The following is a 16,225-nucleotide window of genomic DNA, read 5'->3' on the forward strand; positions in this document are numbered from 1 at the left end:
GGAAAAAGAGTTTAAGGGCTTCTAATCGGTGCTTTCTTTGTTTCGAAAGGAATTGTAGAATAAAAAATTGCCCTTCTCAATTAAAATTTTCAAAATGTAATTCTAAGTATCATAATATATTGTTGCATGAAGATAAGGAAGGGGTTGCTAAAGAAGAAATTAAGAATAATTCTAACGCCGTAACTGCAAAGATTTCTTCTAAATATTTTACTGCGAATCAAGAGGTTAAAGAATTAATAGATGATTTGCCAACCGTTAAACTTATATGTGATGGTAAATTAATTAAATGCAGTAGCAGATACAGGCACGCAACTGACCGTTGTCAAGACCGATATTGTACCAGAAAAATACCGTACGCCACATGGAAGTGTTATCCTCACGTCAGCTTTCGGGCAAGCTTTAAAAGCTCCTCTCATTAACCTACCATTAGTAATACATTCTGAAAATGATAAATTTATGTCACCTATTTTTATAACATGTGCAATGGTGGATAAGTTATGTAATGATTTACTCTTGTCGTTAAGTGCTTTTAATAATGTAAAAATGTAAACTTTGCTAATGATAGTTTCGGTGAAATGCCTTTTCATGAAACTGAAAATTTTGACGAAATACTTATCCATGATAGGGAAAACCTAATTAATGGAAAATGTAATGAAACTGTTAAGAAGATAATAGAATGTTGTGCGCTTGTATATGAAGATACAGGTAAGGATGATTCCAAAGGTAGCACGGGACGCGATCAATGTGCTTCGGATTCAAAACTGTTTCGAGTGCAACAAATGAATGACCCATCTTTAAAAACATGCTGGCAAAATGATAAGAACGGAAGTAATAACTTTATTGTTATTGAGAACTTTTTGTATCATAAAGATAAAGTTCTAGGAGAAAGAGTTTACCAGTTAGTCGTTCCTAAAGAAAGAAGAAAACAAATTTTGGACTTAGCTCATTCTAGCTTATGGGGAAGCCACCTGCGAACCAAGAAGACAGCCGAACGTTTGAGATATTCGTTCTATTGGCCGGAAATCAAGAAAGATGTAAATGAATACTGCAGTGCTTGTACTTCTTGTCAACTTCAAGCGAAAAAGCGTCCCTTTGATGAAGTTCCGATTACGCCAGTAACACGTCCTAAAGAACCATTCCAGGTAATTAATGTGGATATCCTAGGACCTGTAGAGCCAAGCTGTAGAGGTTACAAATATGTTCTGTGTGCTGTTGATCAATGTACAAGGTGGCCCGAAGCAGTGCCATTGAAGAATTTGAATGCCAAAGCAACATGTGATGCATTGTTGCAAATCTTTTCACGCACAGGAATTCCTCAAATTGTTGCTTCAGATCAAGGAACTAATTTTACTGCTTCGTTGACCCAAGAGTTTTTGAAAAGGATCGGATCGTCCCCAAGGTTCTCGACTCCTTATCATCCAAGTTCAAATAGCCTGGTAGAAAGATTTAATGCTGTTTTAAAGGGAATGATACATCATACCGTTAGAGAACATTCGAAAGATTGGGAGAAACATCTACCGTATTTACTTTGGGACTACCGAGAAGTTCCTAATGCTACGACTGGTGTTAATCCGTTCCAAATGCTTTATGGAAGACGTCCTAATGGCCCGTTGTCTATTTTGAAATCGTCATGGACTAATAAAACTCCTGTTCCTCATGGACAGTTAAGTTCAGTTACCGATTATCTGAATGATTTGAAGACGAAATTGGAAAAAGCTGCTGAATACGCAGGACTTGAATACGCAGATGTTGGAAAGCAACAAGCTTATGCATTCTACCGTAACCGAAAGACTCGTCATAAAGAATTCAAGGAAGGTGACAGGGTTATAGTTTTAATCCCTGATAGCCAAAACAAAGTTTATGCCAGATGGACGGGACCTGCTACGATCATCAAAAAGCATACTGATTATAGTTACATAGTACAAATGCCTGACAATTCATCGAAGCACGTTCACGCAAACAAGATACGAGAGTTCAATACCGCTGTGAATAATGTCGGTGTGATATATGATACAGATATTGATTTCGGCGAAGTTGAAAACGTTCCAAGAATTGTTCCACGGAAAGCAAAAGAACACTATGCTAATGAGGAATGTGATTTTACACACCTTGAACCGCATAAGAAGAAAGAACTTAAGGAAATTTTAAGAAGGCATAAGAACCTAAGAACTGGTATTCCGAAAATCGCCAATGTGGGAGAACACAGCATCAAACTGAAACCTGGAAGTATGCCAAGAAGGCAGAAACCGTATCGAATACCTGAAGTTCTAAGAAATGAAGTTGATCGACAAATAGATGAACTATTGCAGCTAGGACTAATTGTTGAGTCGGAGAGTGAATATGCACATCCGGTAGTTTGTGTATCCAAAAAAGACGGAACTGTTAGATTATGTGTGGACTATCGATACCTGAACTCACAGACGGAAACCGATGCCTTCCCGATGAAAAACACTGTAGACCTAATTTACCAGGTGTCAAAGTCCAAATACATCACTCTGATTGATCTTCTTAAAGGGTACTGGCAGATACGACTGAAGCCCGAGTGCCAACCTTTGACGTCGTTTGTGACCCACAGCGGACAATATGCCTTTATAGTTTTACCCTTTGGATTAAAGAATGCTGCCGCAACTTTTCAGAGAACTATGAACAAACTTCTCGCCGAACATAAAGACTACGCCGATTCTTATATTGATGACGTGATTATATTTTCTGATGACTGGAATACACATCTGGAACATCTTAACAAAGTCTTAAGTACGCTAGAAAAGGCAAATTTGACGGTTAATTTCAATAAGTGTGACTTTGCAAAACATAAAATCAAATTTCTAGGACACGTAGTTGGTTCCGGTTCACACGAACCTGACCCAGAAAAAGTTGAAGCCATACAGAATTTAGAAGTTCCCCGGACTAAGAAAGATGTAAGAAGTATTTTAGGACTATTATCGTATTGCCGATCTTATGTACCCAATTTTTCTGCGATGGCACAACCTTTAACGGCGTTAACAAGAAGAAGGGCTTCGAACGAAATTACTTGGTTGAAGGAACACGATGAAGCGTTTATTCAACTAAAACGTGCCATTTGCAATGCCCCTAAATGTTACTCTCCAAATTTTAGTTTGCCTTTCATCATTTACGCAGACGCATCGGCATATGCTGTAGGAGCTTGTTTAGCCCAACAAGATGAAAATAGTGTAGAACACCCAATAGCCTTCGCTAGTAAAAGTTGACTGAGACACAAAGAAATTACGCTGTTATTGAAAAGGAAGCGTTTGCCGTTATCTTTGCCCTGAAGAAGTTTGAAGCTTATATCTTCAGTTCTGAAATAGTCATCGTTAGTGATCATAACCCTCTCAGATTTCTCACCGAATGTTCTTCACAAAGTTCTCGTTTACAACGCTGGTCTTTAGCATTACAGCGATTTCATGCAGTGATTACATACCGGAAAGGAAAAGATCATATTAATGCAGATTCGTTATCTCGATTGACTGCCTCTCACTGGAAGCATGACTGACGTTATGAACTATGAACTATAAGACATTTTGACTGTTTAGTTTGATTTTTTTTTTTTAGCTAAAATGCTAAATTTTTTTCTAACGTTAGGTAATGTGTTTAAAGATTTAGCTAGGGTTTGCTAAAGTATTATGTTTAATGTTAATGATTGATTTGTATTGTCTCGTTTATATGATAACTGCTTATATGATTATGATTATGTGAAAGATTTAAGTTTGAAATGTTAATTGAACGTTACATCTTTTTAAATGAATAGGATTACTGAATTTATGTTGAAGTAATTTTAATTTAAAATGGTAAGAATTGGTTAACTAAGTTCGAAAATTTCATGAATGTTATTTTATTTTGTTTCAAGAAATGTTTATATATGTGGGTTTGACAGGTCATTGAAAGACGCAATCAAATCTTTTCGAGGGGAGGTGTCATGACGTGATGACCACGCATGCGCAGTTCAGCCGAACGGCCTGCAACGCCTCTCTCTCATGAGACTTACTAGAGAAGAGTAGTTAGTAGGTAGTAGCGAAGTAACGAAGCAAATGTGTTGTATGTCAGCTTAGATGCAAGATACGAAGTGATACTTGTGTGTTCATCGTTTGTACTTATTATTTTTTTTTTGTGTGTTAATAAAGTTTTGTGCCGTTAAAATGGCTGTTTTATGCAACGCACACAATACGATACGTCTACGGTAGGAAGTAAATACATATCCAGAAGCTACACGCCCAAGAAAAAGAAGCATATGACAGTGGTGTTGCAGACAGAAGCGTGACTCATCAGTAAAGACAATTTCATTTCATTCTGCCGTCCACATCCTTCTTTCATCACACCATTGGCGGCGGAGACATCTGTGGTTCTGCGTCAAGGATAGACGAAGCAATGGACGTCTTGCGAACAGACCACTCTGCTGTAAACGGCGTCGAATGATACGCGCAGACACTGGATGATTCGTTACAGACTGAATATGCTGTGCTATGGTTCCTGATTAGACTGAGCGATCCGTCAGTGCCATGTGTACAATGTTCCTGTCATCACGTGAAGTGGTGCACTGAGGTGGATGCGATCGAAGACGTCGGTCCGTCGTACCCTCCTGCATATGGTCACATATCTGCATTACAGTTGTTTGGTTTCGTCCAACACGACTACCGATTTCCCTGAAAGATAATCCACACTCTCGGTAAGCCGTTATCCTTCCTCTGTCGAACTCGGATACTTGATCAAACGATGATCGCTGTTTACTACAAGGCATAATTGATCGTTTTTTTTTTTTTTTTTTTTTTTGAAAAAACCACAAGAAAAACACATTTTCCGAACTTGAGATCGTCGAAAACTCCAAGCCTTAAATAGCGGTTTGAAGTTGCACCACAGGCGCGCATGAGGTGCGTCTGCGGTGAAATTCTAATCATTTGCATATCTCACCTCCGCTAATGCATGTTGTAAATTTCATGTTATTTGCATGCTTCCTTCAGGGTGCTGCATTTATGGTGGCCAGCAGTGTATTTACTTGATTAAATTTTCAAGGTCACAGGTTAAAGTATGCCCAAGAAGAACCATTTCAATTATGAAATGGTGATACAATAATAATCACTGCAATAGCCCCAAAGTTGAATGAAACTACGTAAACTCGCATGCCTTTGCTCGTACAGGTGCCGTATGTCATTTTGCGGGATGATGTTCCATGCCTGTTGCAGTCGGTCAGCCAAATCAGCAACGGTCCGTGCTGATTGTGGAGGACAATGGATTTGTTGTCCAATGATGTTCTACACGTGCTCGATAGCAGAAAGTCGGGTCATTTTGCAGCCAAGGCAACATGTCGATATTCCGTAGAGCAAATTCGGCTACGGTATGAGGACGAGCGTTATCCTATTGGACAATGCCCCTTGGAATATTGCTCAAGAAGGGCAACACAACCGGTGGAGTCATCAGTCTGATGTATGAATTTGCTGTCAAGGCATGTGGGATAATGATGAGAAAGCTTCTGCTCTCGTAGGAAATTGCTTCCTAGGCCATAACTTCTGGTGCAGGTCCAATGTGTCTACGTCGCAACTCCAAGCCCTCACCTGGACTTCTAATCAACATACTGCCATCACTGGCACCAAAATAGAAACGGCTGTTATCTGAAAACACAACATATCTCCACTTCGCCCTTCTCTAAGCTCTATTTTGACACTACGGAGGTCGGATTTGGGGTTAGTGGAATGGCGCTACATATCATCTGGCTCGGAGTTGTTCCTGATTCGATTTGTTATAGTTCTCTGTGTCACTCTGGCGTCCACAAAAGTTGCTGCAGATGCAGTGTGATGTGGCGAATACGGCGGTCTTCGCTTTGTTCTGGCACGTATGTAGCCTGACTATGGCCTTCTTCAGATAGCACCTTCCCGTAAGCACTGCAGCCAACGCGCATGCACAGTACAACGTGTATCTTTATCAAGCTTTTTTTTAAAATATAGAGGAAAGAGTATTCGCCTCTTCCTAGCCCTATTACACAACCTTGTTGAAATTCAGTGAGCTGCTGATACTGCCTTATTGGATCTCTTTAAAAACCTTTTTGACTCAAATCTCGTCACAACGTCCAGTCCGACAGATAAATAAAGCCCACTAACTTTACATCTAAAAAGTATTTAAAGCTAACGCGATTGCATGTTCATAGTGGTGTTACTAACACCACACTTACTCTTCTAGCGCGAAATTTGCGTACATCTTTCAGATGGACAAACACGTTCCCGAATTTCGTTCATCTAGCGCAACTCCTTCGTGGTACTGGGATTTAATTTTCCATCAGTGTATCTACAATTAATAGGAGGGGGACTGGATTCAAATTGCAATTTTTCATCTGAAATAACTGAAAATTGGCACATTCTTTCAATGTGAAGGGTGCAGTCGGTCAATGTATACTCCTATAAATGAGTAATATGTAATCTAATAGAAATTTGAAATCTGCTTCCTTTATTTTCTATATTCCCGTACGCAACGAGAAATGTTAGATATCGTTTGATATCGCATTAAACAAAATAGGAGTTATAGCTTCTGAATTCACAAACTGGAATTTTGCTAAAATGTATATCAGCCGGTTTATTCACTTATTTGTCTATTTAATTCGGCAGGGCAAAACATAGAAAGATTGTCAGCCTTTAAGATAATTTTTTTTTTAGTTTGATCTATAGAGTTTGTCAAGACATGGTCTGATGGTTCACGGACTTCGTATAGTTTGTAAGTTATTTTCTCTCTCCTTCCAACATGCCTTCGTGGTGTAACGGTTAGCACACTCGGAGTGTATTCGAAAGGTTCAGTTTCGAGTCTCAGCGAGGGCCTTGCTCATTTTTCATGTCTTTCTGCTTCGAAAAATTCCTAATGACTCTACAAGTTTTTAACACAAACAGTAGCATGGATACTTAGGATAAATGCTGGCATTTCTATCGTTCTTAGTTTAAGAAAAAGGGGAAAGTGTATACACTAAACATTATTGAAAGTGTCACCATTTTGGTATTGTCCGTCTTAAAATGTAGCACATGAACGGCTTTTATGGTGAACAAATAACAAAATTTTATGTACGACTTTTTCTGGATACACTTGATATTTTTAATTAAAAAATTGCTCGATTTCGCAATTATTTCCTAATGAAAAACTTAGTTACATGATAACTGCTTTTATGTAAAAATGCAGATTTTAGATCAAAATTAAATTTATAATTTTCACAGAATTATTTTTCTGATGCAAGTCATGTTTAGATGGTAACTGGAATCAAAATAAAAAAAAATTAAATTAAATTAAAAAAAAAATACTAAAAGCACTTTCCCCTGCAAGTGTTTAAATTGTTGTACAAAAAGTGCTTAATTTTTTATCCTAAATTTTCTTGAGGTAAAATCTCTTTAAACATAAAGGACGCTAATGTTTCATGAAAATACTTAAAAACATATATAAACAGAGGATTACATATTTTCAAAAATTAGGTCTTATTTCCAGTAAAAATTGAAAGTTAAAATCTACTTTAATTGCGATGTATTGAATTTTACTTTTTTGTACAGCAAATATATTGCAACAGAAGCAAATTTTGGTAATATGGCTACTATTTTAAGAATGTGAACTATTAAATATTACTATTTTTCATCTTTAAAAATATTTATTATTCAAGAAGGTAAGTAACGGTATCTTACGCAATTTGTCTGTGTTTGAATGGAAGGGTTTATCACCGACTTCGGAGATGTCCTTTAACATCAGCACATTTTATCACTAGTTTCCTTACTTTGGATAGGTGAGCTATTTTGTATCGAAAGATAAAACTCGCTTCGTGATTACACGCACTGACAATGGATGCCACAAGTGGCTTTAATTTAAACCCATTTGAAAACGCATCTGATTGTCTTTAAGCAGATATTTATTTGGTATAAGTGCCGAAAGATATATGAATCCATCGTATAGTTCAATATCTGTTGAGTACACATTTAAGTAATTACTAAAATCAGAATAACTTTGACCTTCTGGCAGAGTAATTATTTCCAAATTTACAAGCTATTTTACCTGCGGCAGTGAGTTAAATTTAGGCTAATATCCCTTTGGGCTAACATTGACAAACAGCATAGCTTTAGAATTTCCGATAGGTACTCTCGCGCGGTATTAAAATTTTAAATTAAAAAAAATTAGAATTTTTAAGATAAAAATCCCTTTTCCGTATAGTGTTGCCATTGCTCGCTTTGAAATTGTAGAGTTTGTTAATAAAAAATTCATTAAAGTTTTACAAAGTATGAAAAAGACAATAAAACAAATTTGAAATTCAAAATTCGGGCTTTCAGGTACCTATGTTTGGATGGAAGACTAGGTTATTCAAAATTTGATGGCTCAAGGTACCGTTGTTTTCAGACAATGCGAGAAACATGCATACATTCATACAGATTCTTTATTATTTAATTTCTTTAAATATAATACAGGGCGATAATATTTGATGACATCAGTTTGAAAAGTGATTCAATGCTTTTAGGGATTCCACAAAAAATGCCATTTTGAGAATAGTAACTCATCAGGGTTAACACCCCTTTGGGCTAATGAAATTAGCATTGACTGAAATCTTATTTTTAACACTAACTAAAGATATAACTGACTTAATTCAAAGTATTTTATATTATTATATTAATTATTATTAATATTTATTTTTTATTATTATTTCAAAGTTTTCTTAAATAAGCTAGGACAATTCACTACATGCACATCATTTTGTAAGAAAATTATGCCCTTGTTTATTTCTAACGAATTAATTGTTGGTAAATCATGAAAAATGTTTTCATAATTATCAGAATAATTATTTATTTCTGTAAAAAAGCTTCATAGATCCGATTATTAATTCATTTGGTTATTCGTGAAATATTATTTCAAAACGTCAGATTTCCAATTTAATATTTGCTGATGATATGTTGATCAATCATGCAAATTCGTTAGAAATTCTAACTGAATGTTTGAAAAAATAAAAAAAAAAAAAAATATTTTATAACTCAGTTATAAATGCATGAATACTTCAGTAAGAAATATTATTAATTTCTCCACTTTCGTTTTAATTCGAGGGGAAAAAACACAATAATGTTTCTTAATTGAAAGTAATTAAAATTTGAATATTTCTTATTTTAACAGTCTTGGTAAATTTAGAAAAATATTTAGTGTATATGTTACTGTGAAAGACTGAAATTGAAGAATGTCGACTTTCACCGGAGAATGTGAACTTTCACCAAATACGTCGGTGAAAAGATCGAATATTGCATTACATTCTTGTACATTTGACCCTTACCGGTGCATTTCGACAATCACAGATATGCTCTGGTGTAGGTCGAAAAGAGAGGAGCATATGTACACGCTGTCATTGCAAAAGGAAGTGTTCCACAAATAAATGCAGTTGTAAAAGCAAGGGCTTCTTGTGCAATTCAAAGTGTCATAATAGTTTAAGTTGTTGCAATAAATAAGATTTGAATCACGTAATTTAGTTTCTATTATTTTCCTTTTTCGTTTTGAATGTACTGTGTGTTTAAAGTTTTTATGTTCTTAAGTTCTTATTTTAAGTTTCAAGTGCGTTTTTTCGCGACTGAATTACGGAGAAGGAAATATAATATTCTTATATGTTCAACATTCACCATTAGTGAATGTGAACATGGTGAATGTCGACATTTACCGGTGTAAGTCAGAAAAAAGAGTATTTGAAAAATATTTTGGACATACACCAAGCGACTATGTGAATGTTGACATTCTCCAGATTTTGGTGTTTCACCGTAACATATATACTAAAATATATTTGAGTAGCACAAATTTCAAAATGACGAGAATCGCACTTGGGCTTGCGTGCTAAAATAATGCATAATATTAATTAACTACAAAAATTTATTACCTATATCAAATAATGGTATACTTATTATTTTTTAATAAAAAATAATTATTGATCACATAATGCTAGCTATTTAGATATAGTACATGTAATCAGCACGTGAATGTAATCTGTAAACACCATGTTGTCAGTACCAGAGAAGAATATTTAAGCTTTATTCCGTTTTCCCCTCTAAAATAAAACACTCTCTCTGAAAATTTTACATTTCCCAACCACTTGCAATGTATGCTGTAGCTCACAATTCACATAACAAAGCGAATTACTCCAGTGTTAAAGTCTAGAAGTGTTTAAAATGAACATACAATGAGCATAAGTATTCACATTCCATATGTAGTTGAGCATTTTACAGCGCAAAAGATATTGCGCCTTAGTATAACATTGATGATGATACATTGGGTACCACGCCAGATGTTCCACAGCTATACCAAACAGAGAAAAATAAATCTTGTGGTGTTGTCTCACAACTTTAGCACATAAGGAAGGCATATTTAGCCGTCCGCATTTTTAAATTTCTGTTGAACAAAACTGATGTTGCCTGTATCCAATACAGGCCATATAATAAAATTCAAATCCTTTCTTAAAATTTCATAGCTGTCACACTCTTGGTAAATGAATCTCAGAATACGGTGGAGGTGGCGTTCTACACGGCATGTCTGCACATAATTGTGGTTCCTCATATAAGATAGTGCCATATAACGTTGAATTACTGCTTGAGTTACATGGTCCAGTCATCCTTGTTGGCGTTCTTAGAGGTCTTCCATTGCTACTGCCTAATAAGGCTGAGGTGTGTATTATCACTGGCAATCCAGTTTGCACATCTATTGCGGTGATATATCGCCTGCGAACATTTGGAGCGACGATTAAACTGTCACCATCTTTGGATCGACTGCATTGTTTGCAACACCAGCTGATGAACAGGACGATAAACAATGCTCCAAGCAGAAGAACGAAAACAGCAGGTACGGGATTCGTGACCACTTCCATTCTTAAGTTCTGCTCTGTTTTTAACATCTGCTCTGCACCGGATTCAATTGTTGATGGTGATTGTTCTAAAAGTAATTAAAAGAACAAAAATCAGAGATGACAATAAGACAAGAAGAGATAAATTAAAAAAAAAAAATCCTCCCTTTGTGAATTTTTTTGTGTTTTTCTCCCCCTTCCTCCCATCATCTATAGCAGGGGTCTCGAAAGATTCTAGCTCGCGGGCCATATTGGCTCTTTCACGAAGCTTCGAGGGCCAGAATCCAGTTACCACGTCATACCACGGCGATGCAATTATGATGAACAGCATAAACGTTTTTAAACGAGGCAATGAGAATGGATCCATACACTATGATCTTAACGAAGAACCTTGTTTTTTATACTTTCATGCAGTTTTACCTAACATGTAGTAATGCATCCCCCTTTTTGGTTGCAATCGGCTGCTTTAAAAGTATATGTATATCCACTCTTGTTATCCAGCTCGTGAACTCAGTTTTTTTAATGTTGGTAAATTGTGTACTTTAAAAAAATGACTGAATTTATGTTCTTACATTCCGGTTAAGGTTTTTATGACTTTAGTTAATCTGTATACAATAGTTGTAGAATTATCAACAATTTAAAAGTTGTTTAAGTATTACTAAGCCTAACGAAGCCGCCATTTGTTTACATTAAAAATTTTTGTTTTGTTTAAAGATATTTTGAGTTTTCATGTATTTTTGCTTTGCCGCGAAGTGAGAACTAAATTGATTGAAAGAGATACATATCCCTAATGAAATCTTAGGAAGTAAGTTTAAATGAAGTGTGGCAAAAATATGTGTGCAATTTAACAGAACGTACGAGAAGGTCATGTGTGTGTCCACATGAGATTTTTTATATAGAGTGTTACTGTTTTTCACTCATTGTAAATTTAGAAACGGTTATATAATGTTTTATATAATTTTTATATGCCTAATAATGAACTTGCATGATAAGCAACGCATTTCTCGATTGGCTGCTGTATAAAATAGTTAATGTGTATTTTATTTGTTACTTTAAATTTTATTAAATTATTTTAAAGAAACTCCTTGCGGGCTGTATTACTAGTGCTCACGCGCCAGATTCGGCCCTTGGGCCGTAGTTTGGAGACCCCTAATCTATAGAAAAGCTCTATGATAGAATTTTCAAAGAGTTTTTGCCATTTATTTTGAAAAATCTCGTATTGACATAACTTCATGTTGTATGCTTGAATCTTTCAATTTTTAACACTACAAATTCACAGTATTTTTGTTAAAAAAAAAAAAAAAAAAAAAAAAAAAGTTGCTTAATATTATTCTAATAATAAAATCTGTAGATAACAGATAAAGTTGAAAGTTATTTAAATGACTGACACATGTCAACATAGTAGCAAAACTACACATTTATTAAATTGTTTGACTAAATTTGGTTAAATTGTTTATTAATAAGAATTAACTGCTCGTTTGCTTTTGCGCTTTAGATTTTTTTTTTTTTTTTTGCATGTTTATAATTGAAATTTACATATTGGAAATTTCAATTTAAATAGAATTGTAGAAGAGTTATTCTGTTACTTTGTTTTTAACAAAAGTCTAAAGAAAAGTGTTTGTTACACATATTCCTTAAAGCTTACGTTAAACAAAGAAATACTAAAATATTCAGAAAAGTAACATCACATACAGTGACTCGTACAGTATCACGTACAGTAACTCAGCAATCAAAATAGAAAAGAAACACACAGTAAAACGTAAAATTAGCAAAGCAACAACTTTGTGTTTGGCGTAGATTTTAGTCAAGACTTTATCGATTTCAAGGGCAATCAGGAACAGGTCCCTTTTCATCAAGAGCAAAGAAATCTGCAACGAAGAGGAAACCACGATTGTATTTATTTTCTAACAATATTCACACTGTAAAAAAATTCTTTTGAAGTCGTCGATAAACTTAAAGATATATTATTTTTAAACTTAAAAATACACCTTCCCCCTTGTGCTCCATTGTGGTTTCTTCTATTGTTAAATCACTGTTAACTAATGCTTACCAGTCGAAGGAGCATTAAAATGTCTGAAAACAATGTTTCCAGAATTCCATTTCATACATACTGAAACTGAAATGTTAATACTAAAACAGTGTTAATTTCTGTTACAAAGGTCTCTTTGAGTCAAACTCGCTTTGTTTTCTAAAATAAATATTCTTACCAAATTGTATGATTAGCTACGGATAATCCCTTCAGTCCTGTACTTGCTGACATTTACATATACAGTTATTTGAGAAACTCTCTTTGCGTGTTTGGATTCACTACACAGATAATACTTTTGTAATTTTTGATGGTAATAAAGAAGATTTATCCCAGATTATCTGTTATAAATCCGACTGATCAATCCATTCAGCTCACTTTTGAAACTGAATCTGATAATACCCTTTCCTACCTTGATATTCTTATCCGCAATGAATCTGATTTCATAACTACTGTTTACCGTAAGCCTTTTCTTTCTATTTGCCTTCTCATACTAAGTCATGCCAGTCGAAAGTTTGTTCCTCAGTATTTTTGGTTGCTAATGAACTCAATTATTTGAAATCAGTTGTCATTGACCATTAATAAAAAGCCATGGTTCAATTTTTAAAAACTCCATTTCAGCCTTCAGTTCTTGGCGAATTTATAGCATATCTTATCAGCATTATCTAAAACAGCATTAAAGTTTCACATCAAGAAATATGAATCATATGTTCAAAAAGGCGAAATTAACTAGTCTTCGATAGCTAATCGTAATTCGAAATTTTAGTCACAATTTTGACTTTGGGTCTGCAAAAATTATCCAGAAAACTTCTCCCATCAATGGATTTTCTTGAAACTTTTCCCATTCACAAAGCTTTATCTTGTTTAGTTAATGACTGTAAGTCCAATCCAGTTGTTCCGTCTTTTCGGTAGATAGGTGGCGCTCTTGATGCGCGCCGATAAAAAATATTTTCACTTGACGCTTGAGCTTGAAGAATGACGCACGTCATACCTTTTTTTTTTTTATGCTTGATTATGTTTTCATGGCCGCTATAGGCGGAAGTAATATACTATATCATTAAGTTTATCGTTAATAGATGTTATTTCTGTGTTCTGTGAAATCTTGAAGTTTTAATTTGAAATTCTAATGCTCTCCCAACCTGTTTCCTGAAAACGAAATCAACTTGAGAAATTATGACTCATGAAGAGACACCACCAGTCCTTCCTAACGCTTTTAAAATTATATTAACGTTATTTTTCAAATTTCTTTACTATTTCTACTGACAGATGGCGTTACCTCCCATTCGCTTTACTCCTTGTAAATACAACCGTGGCTTTTTCTTCGTTGTAGATTTCTTTGCTGATGGAAAAAGGAGCTGTGCTTGTTTGCCCTCGAAATCGATAGAGTCTTAACTAAAATCTATGCCAAATACAAAATTACTGCTTTGCCGACGTATAAATCTTTCAGAAATTATTAAAAAAAAAAAAAAAAAAAAAAAAAAAAAAAAACAAAGACAATCCAAATGAAACATGAAAGACTAATTCGAAGAAAATTCTTATCATATGGCATAGAAATGTGCTGACGATCACAATAAGAAGTACCAGTTTTAGAACTGAAATACATATTTTAGTTAGCGCTTACATGGCGGTTTAAAAAATTTATAATTTAAAGTAATAAAAAACCTAACTTTGGCATAATTTAATTCATTTTAAAATGGGGGGGGTTGTCTATAGACTTTTATGGGAAGCAATTCAGTAAAAACAATGGAGGAATTGACAAAAAATTCCGGTTTGGGCTGCTTGAAAGCGCGAAGGTCCTCCTCATAAGTTAAACAACGCTAGGCTGTATGCTATACAAACGATGCTGTAAAATTGAAGAATTTAAAATAGAAAATTCTCCAGAAACGACCATATTCTCTACTCTCCTCTTTTAACTTATCATTTATTCTGGTCTTTGCAGAATAGTTTGAATTATAAGAAGTTCGATTCTGCAGAAGTTGCCAAAACTGCCTCAAACTTTCCTTGCAAATGTTGTTATCTTCACTCCCAGAATAACAATACAGCACATTTCTCTGTATCCTTTAGGGATAAAGTCTGTATTTATGACTGCAAGGTTGTTCTTGACTCTGTTTAGGAAAGTGAACGAGTCATTTCTTTAGAATGAGTCTTCAACCATTGAAAATGACTTAGCGGTTAAACTGTCTAAGGCTGTCTCTGACTTACCTGAACCATACTGTTGCTGATTTTTCTACTGCGAAGAGAATTTTTAAGTGCAAAATGTATATCGGCGAAACCTCTGGAAAATTGGATGGGAAGAAGTAATGTGGTTCCATTTTGAAGAATCTAACTTTCTAAAATTTTCCACCAGCTGCAGATGTGGTCAAAACTAGCCATAACTCAAAACTAGCCATAAGATCATTTCCATCATATGTTACCGGCAGATTCAAACGTGCCCATTACATAGTCTGGCTGACATGATTGATGACTAATTCTATAATTGCCTTGATCTTAATGATACTGCAGACAGTAATTCTTAAAATGTTAACTTTTTATTTGTTTCAAGATTTTCTGGACTACCTGACAGGGATTAACGGTGTAAAAAACCGAGGTACAAAATTAGAAGGAAAAAAAAAAAAAAAAAAAAAAAACTTGTGAATACCCAAGCTTATAAAACATTAGATATCATCGAACTTAGTCGAGTCTTTGCCATGACAACAAATAATCTTTTACCGGCCGCCCAGTCGGTATAGTGGTCAGGGAAGCTGACTGCGATGCTGAAGGGCTTGGGTTCGAATCACGGAGAAGGCATGGTTGTCACTGTCCGTCCCTTTATAGGAAAGGCGACGGTGGCCCACGTGTTGGGTGCCTCCGTAATAAAGAGACCACTACATCCGGCCATGTATAGATTAATGGACTGGGTTACATTTGTAATTGTTCACAATCTGCCATTGGAAACAAAAATAATCTTTTACCAACTTATCAAATGAAGAAAGTAGTAGATAGCGGTTGTTAATACGAGGGCCATCCAGGAAGTAGATTACGTTTCCGTCTGTGTCCGCTAGGGGCGGGGCTAGCGCGGCCATCTTGGGGTCAGAGCGTTGCGCAGCTCAGTCTGCATCTAGCCGTGCTAGTGAGAGGTTCGTGCTGTGCTCCGTTCAGATACTGTGACGGTTTGAAATGTCTGCGTTAATTGAAAATCCCGCGAGCTGCGAGGTGCGCTCAGTAATAAGGTTTCTGACTGCAAAAAACTGTAAACCGATAGAAATCTATCGGCAGCTTCGTGAAGTGTATGGGGACAACATTATCACTGAAGGTGGAGTGCGTCAGTGGGTCATAAGATTTCAAAATGGCCGAACCAATGTTCACGACGAAGATCGAAGTGGGAGACCCAGCAT

This window comes from Stegodyphus dumicola, chromosome 6 (genome assembly GCF_044657685.1).
Source record: "Stegodyphus dumicola isolate Sdum_Otavi_A_Nest chromosome 6, ASM4465768v1".
Classification (NCBI taxonomy): Eukaryota; Metazoa; Arthropoda; class Arachnida; order Araneae; family Eresidae; genus Stegodyphus; species Stegodyphus dumicola.